This window comes from Drosophila obscura, unplaced genomic scaffold, assembly GCF_018151105.1.
Source record: "Drosophila obscura isolate BZ-5 IFL unplaced genomic scaffold, ASM1815110v1 contig_37, whole genome shotgun sequence".
Lineage (NCBI taxonomy): Eukaryota > Metazoa > Arthropoda > Insecta > Diptera > Drosophilidae > Drosophila > Drosophila obscura.
The window spans coordinates 1,130,702-1,141,411 of record NW_024542825.1 but is presented as its reverse complement, the minus strand read 5'-3'; the positions used below and the strand labels follow the sequence as shown (position 1 = coordinate 1,141,411).

General features: G+C 39.5%; 1 non-coding gene across 1 annotated transcript; it reads left to right on the top strand.

Moving 5' to 3' along the window:
- Window positions 1-931: 931 nt before the first annotated feature.
- Window positions 932-1,004, top strand: Trnav-cac. Its single transcript has one exon. It is a non-coding gene; the product is annotated as a tRNA-Val (tRNA).
- Window positions 1,005-10,710: the final 9,706 nt, after the last annotated feature.

The following is a 10,710-nucleotide window of genomic DNA, read 5'->3' as shown; positions in this document are numbered from 1 at the left end:
TCGAGCCAACTCTGGGGCCATTTTAGTAAGTTACCACCGTACATACTATATTTGTGTGTCGGGTTGGCAGTAAGTTTAGCTAGCAACAGTGTCATATGTGTTGCACACCAGTTGATGATGTTGCTGACGCTGCCAGGACAGGATAGGTCAGGGAAAATGGAGAGTATGGTTGGGCTGCAGCTGCTGCTTACATTGGATGAGCCGCGCTGGAGCACAATTTTCAAGAGATACGTCAATATTTGACAAGTCGCCATTGTCGTTTGGCTGCCGGCTGCCAGCTACCGGCTCCAGCTCCTGCTCCTGTCCTCCTTGCTGTCCTTGCCGTCCCGTATTAACCGTTATTTTCGCTGTGCTCTGTTCTCCCCTCCTGTTGCTCTCCTTCTTTGTGTACATTATATGTGTGCTCTCCCCTTTTTTTTTTGTTTTACTTCTCAACCGATTTGTCGCGGATACTTATGCAGAGTTTTTTTTTATAGCGGTTATCTTCGTTTTCCAGCTACACAGGGGACGGTGAGAAAGATCGGGGCATATGAATGGAAATTGTACCGATTTTCATGGTTTTTGTTTTTGTACGACGTTTGCCTTTCCCGCGCTGTCCAACGTATGATCACGTGTGCGCACAAGGTCCCCGGCTCGAACCCTGGCGGGAACAAGTTTGAAATATTTTGCTGGAAGACGCTATTTCTTCTAATATAAGATTGATTTGTATCTCTTTTTTCGTAGAAGATAGTTGAAGTGATGTCAGAAAGTATTTTTATCGCATTTTGGGTTTGTCTGAGTGACATTTTCAGCAATCATTTCTTAGGATTATTGTCAACATTTTAAAAGAAACTTTCACTTTGGTTTTGCGATTACATATTTTCAACAAATAAAAAGAAGTCTCTTGCGCTGATTCGCTGTTGAAGCGGCTTAAGCCGATCACTCTACAAGAGTTTCCGTAGTGTAGCGGTTATCACGTGTGCTTCACACGCACAAGGTCCCCGGTTCGAACCCGGGCGGGAACAGTAATGATTTTTTTTTTATATTTGTCATTTAAAATGTTTATTTTTCGTGCTTCACACGCACAAGGTCCCCGGTTCGAACCCGGGCGGGAACAGGAATGATTTTTTTTTTCATTCAATTTAGTTTGAACTAAAAACGAATAAAAACGTCACCGGTTCAAACCAGGGCGGGAACAGAAATTATTTATTTTTATATTTGTCATTTAAAATGTTTATTTTTCGTGCTTCACACGCACAAGGTCCCCGGTTCGAACCCGGGCGGGAACAGTAATGATTTTTTTTTATATTTGTCATTTAAAATGTTTATTTTTCGTGCTTCACACGCACAAGGTCCCCGGTTCGAACCCGGGCGGGAACAGTAATGATTTTTTTGTTATTTTTTCATTTAATTTACTTTGAATTAAAAACGAATAAAAACGTCACCGGTTCAAACCAGGGCGGGAACAGAAATTATTTATTTTTATATTTGTCATTTAAAATGTTTATTTTTCGTGCTTCACACGCACAAGGTCCCCGGTTCGAACCCGGGCGGGAACAGTAATGATTTTTTTTTTCATTCAATTTACTTTGAATTAAAAACGAATAAAAACGTCACCGGTTCAAACCAGGGGGGGAACAGAAATGATTTTTTTATTTTTTCATTTAAGATGTTTATTTTTCGATTTCCATTTAATTTAATTTGAAATAAATAGAACAAAACATTTATGCGAAAAAATGTATATAAATAATTACAAAATACATGAATAAATAAGAAATACAAAAAAAGACTTGATAAATATAAAGCAAAAGGCATTGGTAGCCTAGGAAAAATGTTGCTACCGAAACGAATAATAATTCATAGATATTGAATAAATGTTAAAGAGACAATAAAAACCTAATACCACATATTTTTAACAAAGCCAAACGATTTAATATCGCCCTTTCATTCGTATTGCCTATTGTCCATAACTTTCCCTACACATATCCGGACTGGCCTCTCTCTGACAGTATCACTTGATAAATTTTATAATTTCTCCCTACTTATTTCATATCTACATACTGACTGACTGATGTACAAATGAGTGAGTGAGTATCTCCCCCTACAGACACAGCCAAAACTTTTCAATTCTGATGGCTTATTAAAAGTGCCATGCAATATGAGACTTGTTCAAGCCCCTCGAGGCAGAACAGAACATCCGAACACAAAAACAGCCTAAGCCCAAAACTCAAACTCTATTGAACTTCAAGCTTGGTTACCCGCACTAAGTGGAGGACTGCCAATGATGATAGGGGAGCAGGAGCAGGAGAGGAGGATGCGATGATGATGATGACGACGATGAGGACACTCTATACAGGACTGAAAGGCACACCTCAAGCGCAGGAAAAGCCGCCACTCGATAGACACAGAGACAGCAGACAGCAGATAGACAGACAGACAGACGATGAGATGAAGAGGCAACAGCAACAGCAGCAGCTGCTGTTGTGGCTCCTTCTAATATGGATGCCGCATGTTGCAGTTGTTGTTGCTGTTGCAGTATGATGTTGCTTACCTAAATGCAATGGCAAAAGTTTTATGTTCAAAACATGAGCGAGTCAGCGAATGGGTGGGTGGTGGGGTGTGGGGGATTTGAATGGAGTGTGGAGACAACACAGCAACGACGACTAAGCTTACTTCCGCAAGCATTAACGATGCACACCCAGAGGGGTACTACTCGTACTCTGTACAGCAGTCCGGGGGTTTATGGGGATATACCAGCTGCATAATGGGGTCTGGGTCTGGCTCTGGCTCTGGGGCAACAGCCAATGACCATTAGATGGACCACAGTTGCCCAGAGCGGAGTTTGGCCATTCAGAGTGTCCTCCTGCACATGGACATGTACAATAAGGCAAAACGAGTTATTAATAAACAAGATTGAGCAGTGCCATTGGGCCATAGAAGAAGTTTGAACACACTCTCGCTTCGATCGGGTAAGTGAATGAAATTACAGAACACTGTTCAAGGCCTCATTTATGTTAGATAGTGCCTACAGCCATACAAATATCAATATCAATTTTTTGTACAACTAAAAGCTGAATTTAAATAGGAAAAAAAAACACACTAGAAATTTCATTGCTCTTTAAAGCAATTTACTGCCTATACGCCGTAATTTTAGTAGAATTATTAACAGCACTAAAACCCCATGTGAACTCAAAGTTCGTTGCCATTTGCACAATATTGACTTCATTGATTATGGGTACCGCCGCGCGCATCACCATCCGAACTAATTTCAGGGAAAACAAACAACCCAACAATGCCTTGATGGCTTATGGTAAGTGTATAATAAACAAATATGAAGTGGGCTGAGTATAATATTCCGGCCTAATGCAGGAAGCGGAAGTGCTAACATCCACAAATTCACACACACACACACACAGAGAGACATCATAGAGAGTGTGGAGGTGCGGCTCAGACGGAAAGATAGGCGCAAACTAAATGCGAACAAATATTGCAAAAGTTTTTGCTATAGCACATAAATTTCTGTCATGGGGCATCATTAATTAGCGTTTCGCCAGTGCAAAGAATTTTCCACCTTCACTCAAAGCGGCAGTACACAGTCGCTTCAAACATAAACAAACATAAAAAACAGTGTTGGAAGAAGTTAAATTAAGCTGCACCGAGTGTTCTGTAATTTGATATTTGTTGTTTTTTTTTTCTTCTTCCACTTTCCCCGTTTATGAATCACCACTTGACATGAAAATTCAAATTGAAATCATCAATCATCCTCCAGGAGCCAGCGAGACGAACGGAACGGAACGAAACGAAACGAAATGGAAAGAAACGGGGTAGGGCAAAGGAGAACTAATGAAAACCAAACACAGCAGGCGGCGGCAACGATATGTTATTAGGACAGGATTGGTGTAGAAGAGGAGCACAGGTGGTGTGGTGTGGTGTGGTGGGGGGGGAGAGGGAGCACAAAACGCTGTCGTTGCAATTTTGTGGCACCTTTTACTTTGCTTAAGCTTTTTGTTCCTTTTCATTCTTTAGAATTTTTTTTTTGTCTTACCCTTGCAAAGGGTATTACGATTGGGAGCATCATAAGCACAACAACATAATTTTTCAATTTAGCAGCCAGTCCAACGACAATAAATAAAACATTTATCAGCCAAACTCAAGCATAATTTTTTGTTTATTATTTAGTTTAAATTCTTGGGAATCTGCCGCTTAATACCGGAGTGATGCGAGAATTTGGAAGTTTTTAGGTTCCCCACAGCTGGTCGAAAATATTTAAAAATAAATAATAAAATTACAGAATCATTTAATTGTTTCTGAAAATATTTTACTGCTATCCAAATTATAATATTTTCTTAGAAATAATAATCGATTTGCAAGGGTATCAAAAGCTTCGAATACCAACAGAAAAAAAAAACCAGCATCCGTGTTTTATGGTTTTCTTTTCTCTATGCCGTTTCCATGCATTTCTGTTTGGCTCTTTTGCATTCTGTGTGCACGTCGGTATCAGTGTAGTAATCAGAAATTTTAATCAAGAGTAGCGATGCCCTCTCGTCATGTTGCTACTGTTGCCGCCTGATGCCGCCTTAACGCTTCACTTAGCTCCAGCGCCGAGGTAAACATTGCAATTATGTCGAGCACAAGAGCAGCAGCAGCAGCAGCAGCACGGCGGACCAGGTGAACTATGATTAAAAAAAAAAAAACCAAGAAGGGAATGAATGGCTTGTGAAGCCAAAGCTAGAAAGCAGCAGGCGGGCAAAGGGCAGAAGGAGATTGAGAATCGCAAAGAGAGGCGGCGGCTACAATTTCTACAAATCAAGTGTTCAGTTTATGACACCAGCAGCGCCCTGGAGAGAGAGAGAGAGAGTTGCCAAGCCTGGAAAGAGGTGTAAAGGTGTAATGAGGGGCGTGTTGCAGCAACGGCATATTTTGTGTGCTTGGCAGCTTATGTGTAAGTTTAGATAAATGCTTGCAGAACCACTATCAAGTACTAGACGAACGTGTTTAATTAATGCATTTTAAGATTAAAAGGTGAACGAAGAAACTAAACACAGATCAAAACCCAACCCCCAAAACCATAAAAAAAAAAAACGAATTGAAGAAAAGTAAATAAGCCAAGCCAAAATAGCAAAATAAACGCAAATAAACACCAAAAGCAAAAGTCACAAGAACGCCGTGAAAAGTAAGTAGGAAAGAAAGCTTAAAAGAAGCCAAGAGGAGCATAGATAGTTGCATAGAATTAGAGGGGGAAGGGCGGAACGACGGGGCATGCAAAGCAGCCACGTGCAAAATGGCACACAGCTGACAAACGGAAGTGGAAGTTTCCTGCGTCCCTTTGTACCCTTGTCTCTTCTGTCCGCCTGCCCCCTGCCCCCTGCCACATACCCAATTTCCCATGTGGAGTGCCTTTTGTGGTTATGATGAATATGAATGCTATGTGATTGCATTAGCAACTTGAACTCCTCTTCCGCCATCCACGCATTTACCCCTCCCTCTCGCTCCACCCTCCCCACACTCGACGTTGCATACAGTACATGACATGACAACACACTCATTTTCACATAATGGGCCAGGCAGGGCAGGGCAGGGCAGGCCAAGACCAACAAGAGCAACCAGCAGCCATGGAGAGGGCCATGGCCAACACATGAGGGTCGGGTCAGTGGCAACAAGGGGTACAACAGTCCAGTGGCCGGAGAAAATGGACTATAGAAGGCCGATGGGGCAGCAACAAACGGAAGCCTTTTGAAAAATGTGTTTAGTGTGTGACAAAACACAGAGAAAACTTGAGCTCAAAGTCCATAGGGATGCTCATTTGTGCGAGGAGACTCGTAATGGAGCTACTAGTTCAAAGGAACTTGGAATCAAATATAATGATTATCAAAAAATAATAACTCAGCCCTCCATTAGTTTGGTGCATAATATATTCCACAACTGTACCTAAAAACTAAGAACATTCTATAAAAAATAATATAATAATAAATAATGTAATAATAAATAATATAATAATAAATAATGTAATAATAAATAATGTAATAATAAATAATATAATAATAAATAATGTAATAATAAATAATATAATAATAAATAATATAATAATAAATAATATAATAATAAATAATGTAATAATAAATAATATAATAATAATGTAATAATAAATAATATAATAATAAATAATGTAATAATAAATAATGTAATAATAAATAATATAATAATAAATAATATAATAATAAATAATATAATAATAAATAATATAATAATAAATAATATAATAATAAATAATGTTAATAATAATTAATAATAATAATGTAATAATAAATAATATAATAATAAATAATATAATAATAAATAATGTAATAATAATAATGTAATAATAAATAATTAATAATAAATAATATATAATAAATAACTAATATAATATATTTGTATAATAAATAATTAATAATAAATAAGTAATAATAAATAATATAATAATAAATAATGTAATAATAAATAATATAATAATAAATAATATAATAATAATAAATAATGCAATAACATATATATTTTTAATTGAATTCCAATGTTTAATTTGTGCACATAAATACTTTGAACTTCTTTCCACACCACCCCATTGAGGTAAAGTCCAGGTAAAGTCTATATATATAAATGACTTCCAATTAGTTTCCTGTTCGTAAACTTTTAATAAATCCCTGTGCATTGAGGGTATATTTTTTTTTGGGACTCAAAATCAAAAACCTTCCTGCGCCTAGAATCAGAGCTATGTATGTGGAACTAGTTCTTCAATTGATTCAGATTCACCCACCAGCGGAAGCTTTCAGTGCAATACTCCTGCAGGAGAAGTGTGCAAGCAGAGAGATTGAGTGGGGGGTGGGCGGATGCTCTTCCTCAGTCTGGCTGGCGTCCTGTTTGTGGTCCAAAAACTTCACTTGGTGGCATTTTAGTTTACTTTTTGCTGTTCGCTTTGGCTCTTCCTTTTTTGTCCTTTTTAGTGTTTATTTAAATTATGTTGTGCGGTTTCTAGACTTCCGTTGGCTCAATTAGTGGCCGGTTAGTTACGGACAACGCTGTCCGGCGCGGCACAACGGGCAACAGAGACGAGGATAAACGGGCTCGTGCGGGAATGGGTGTATTGGGTGTGTGTGTCCTGGTTGGCATCATATACACATGGTATATGTATCATCATTCGGGGGCAAGTTTCCGGAATTTTTGCTGCATTGCGTTTCATATTAAATGTGATTACTCTTCGCCCAATGCCCCAGAAGATTGGCAGTTGGGGAGACGAGGACCGGCACGGCACGGCACGGACAGGAAGCAGAAGGACTCGCAATCCAATGAACCGTTAAGCAAACGCATTGCGGGCAGAGAGGGTTTCACTTTCAACCCCCGGCCCCCCCTCCGCGCAATAACCACCAATTCATTTGAGTGCCGTTGTCGAATTGGCAACATTTCGGTTGCAGGAGGCAGCCCTGTCCTGCGTCTGGGCTGTGTGCTGGTGTGCTGGTCCTCTGGGATGATGTCGGTCAAAAAGGGTTATGGCCAGGGCCTTACCTTCCTCAAGCACACACACACACACACACACACACACACACACACACACAACTCCACATTCGAGCCGCGGCCAAAACAATCATAAAAATGCCTTTACGGACGACGACGGCGGCGGCGGCAGCAGCAGCAGAAGGAGCCCCATCAACATTTGATTGAAAAAAAGTCCTTGCCCTCAAGTGAAAGTAAGGAATCGTCATCAGTTGGAGATTTGATTGCATTTTGGCACAGAAGATATCACATATCCTACCCGTCCGCGTCCATCCCTCCATCCCACTGAGGCAGTCAAATTTTACGAGACTAAATTTAAGGCTGCATATTAAAAACGATAATAAATGCGCACAATGTGCAAGGATTTTCTCCGTTTCGCTTCATATGAATTATTAAATTATTTGTTGATTATGAATACATAAACAGGCGCAGGAGGGCACAATTTCCTTTATAGCGGCGATTGGATGCTTTATATATATAGGGAACCTTGAAGTGCAGGGTTTAAAGTTCATAATGAATAATGAATGTATTGTAAAATTATACTTAAACGCCGCTCGAATTAGCTACCAATTTTAACAAATTAAATTGGTACCCAGGGAACACCACGGGGAGGCCATTGCACAGCAATGGGGTCACTCGAGCCAAACCATAGTAGTTTTGGGGACCTTCGAGTCGACTTGAGCAGCTATTAAAAGCATTCGTAGGCTCCATTGTTCCCCAAAAAAAAAAATATAAATAAAAAAAATATAAAAAATACTGGCTTGATTATTTATATGTAACTTGTTTTCTACATTGCCCGATGTAGCTTTCAAGTTGACGCATTTGACCCTTTTGTATGCTCAGGACAACTTAATTTCAGGTTACAGACAAATAAAGACAAACCTTGTCTTTATCGTTCCTTACCACTCTAGCACAGCCCAATAGAGAGCGACCGCTTGGATCTGGTTGACTTGCGTTTTAATCACCCTTTAAGTCACCCTTTTCGTCGCAAACTAATGCGGATGAATACCCCCCTTCCGTTTGGTACTTAACACCTCAGATATGAAATGCTACGACTACGACTTCGACGACGATGATGATATTTCAATTTAAATTAAGCATATTTACCCACACAGCAAATATATTAATTCTAAGCGTAAAAACTAACAAACCTAACATTAAACATCAGAAAAGGAACACATCCAACAAGGGTTCTCCAAAAACAAAGAAGAATATGTATCATTTGATTTAATTTATGTTACGAATTTTATGTGGAATAAATATATTGGAATATATGTGAGTTTATGTATTGGAATATATGTGGGTTTATGCATTGGAATATATGTGGGTTTATGTATTGGAATATATGTAGGTTTATGTATTCGAATAAACCAATTAAACGATAAGATATAAAACCAGTTTGAACTTCTTTCCACACCACCCTATTGAGGTAAAGTTCAGGGCGCGCTTTTTTTAATGTGGTATCCCCAAAAGGTAGGCCTAATCCACAAATTAACGGTCCCCCCTTGCGTTTAACGCTGAAGAAGAGACACTCTTTGATCAAAGATCAATATTTTGTACAATTAAAAATTATGGGTTTTACTTATCTTAATAATTCCAGTACCAGACCAACATGATTAACCAAAAATTATATTTTATAAAAGATTTTCTTAGAAATCTATTTACAAGTCATCGTACCAAGGGCTAAAGGGGACAATCGTTACACAAAATACAAATATTTTATTATATAATATTTCTCCTTTTTGCTTATCATGATTCTGTTGGCTTACAAAATTATATTCGAGCTGAGTCAATTCAGCTGTGAATTCATCCTCCTCCTTTGCTGTCTGGTTTATGCAAAGCAAAGAATAATTCTACGGCTCAGTAAAGAAAACTTTTGTGTTTCCATTAAATGAAACAGAGCTGCAATTGATTTAGCGTTGATTAGGCTCAAAAATTTGCAGCTCATTGGCTAATTACTTGGCAACTATCAAATGCATTCCCAGCGCATTGGCCCTGTAACTGACTCGCGTCTGTCCGTGTGCGTTCTTTGTATCTATTTCCCCGAGTTTTCCTCGCATTATAGCTCGCTTTTCAAAAACACATTGTACGGCGTGGCGTGTGTGTGTGTTTGTGTGTGCACACGCGATGCATCCGTAACAAATTGGTTTCATTAACTTTTACTATAGCATTTTGGCCAGCTTGATGGCAATAAATTGTTATCTACTCCACATGATGTTCTCCCCTGTTTTCAGCTGCTGTTGATGCTGCTGCTGATGCTGCTCGCTACTGGTTCACCAGCTACCTTTCGAGAGGGTTCCACAGCCAAGCCACTTCAGTCTTAATGCCAATACATATTCATTTTGTTGGCCAAATTTTCGCACATATGCCAGCCACCGGGATTGCCAGGGTAAGCAGCGAGTGGGAGGGAAAGCACCGAGCACCGAGTTTGAAAATTGTGTGGGGAATCAGTTTTATAAAATTGAATTTATTTCGATGGCTCCACCAGTCCGTCCTACAGGGACAGGGAGGGTAACCTACAGGAAGGATGTGGCTACATATGTTGTGCCTGGTGTGTGTGTGTGTGTGTGTGTGTGTGTGTGTGGTGCTATAAGTATCAATAAGTCCGACGGGGCAACATCAGCTGGCGTGTAACTAAGAAGGATAAGTGCTTCCACTCCCCAATTCTGTTCCGTTCTGTTTTGCAATCGAAAATTTTCATTATTACTTTCACGGGAGCCTCCTGCCTGTCTATGCATCGATCTCTATCTATATCTGCCTTTCTGTAACCCTCCTCCCTCCCTCCCTCCCCCCCTCTTGCTTACTCTCTAAACAATTGTTTAGTGGTGCTAAAATTTATTACAATGTTTGTGCGCCACCAATGGGGCAATAAATTTCAATGGGGAGTTTCTCTCCCACGCGCGCTCCTTCATCAGGCGGCAGGCAGGCATCACTGCGTAATTTGGTAAATAATTGAAAAATTTAAGGACTTCTTCCAACTATCGACAAATTAGCGCCGTTTGAGTAGGTCTAAGGAGAGCATATAAATACCATGTAATAAAATAATAAATTCTACATGTGACAAGACGCCCGTGATTTGCTCTCGACAACTGCTAAGGACATTTAGAAGTTAAAATATTGGAAGGAACGATCACCTGTGCGAGCTGGGGCTGTTTGCATAGTGAGCTGCGATTTTTGTTGAAAGGAAGAAGCTTTCGAAGGGTC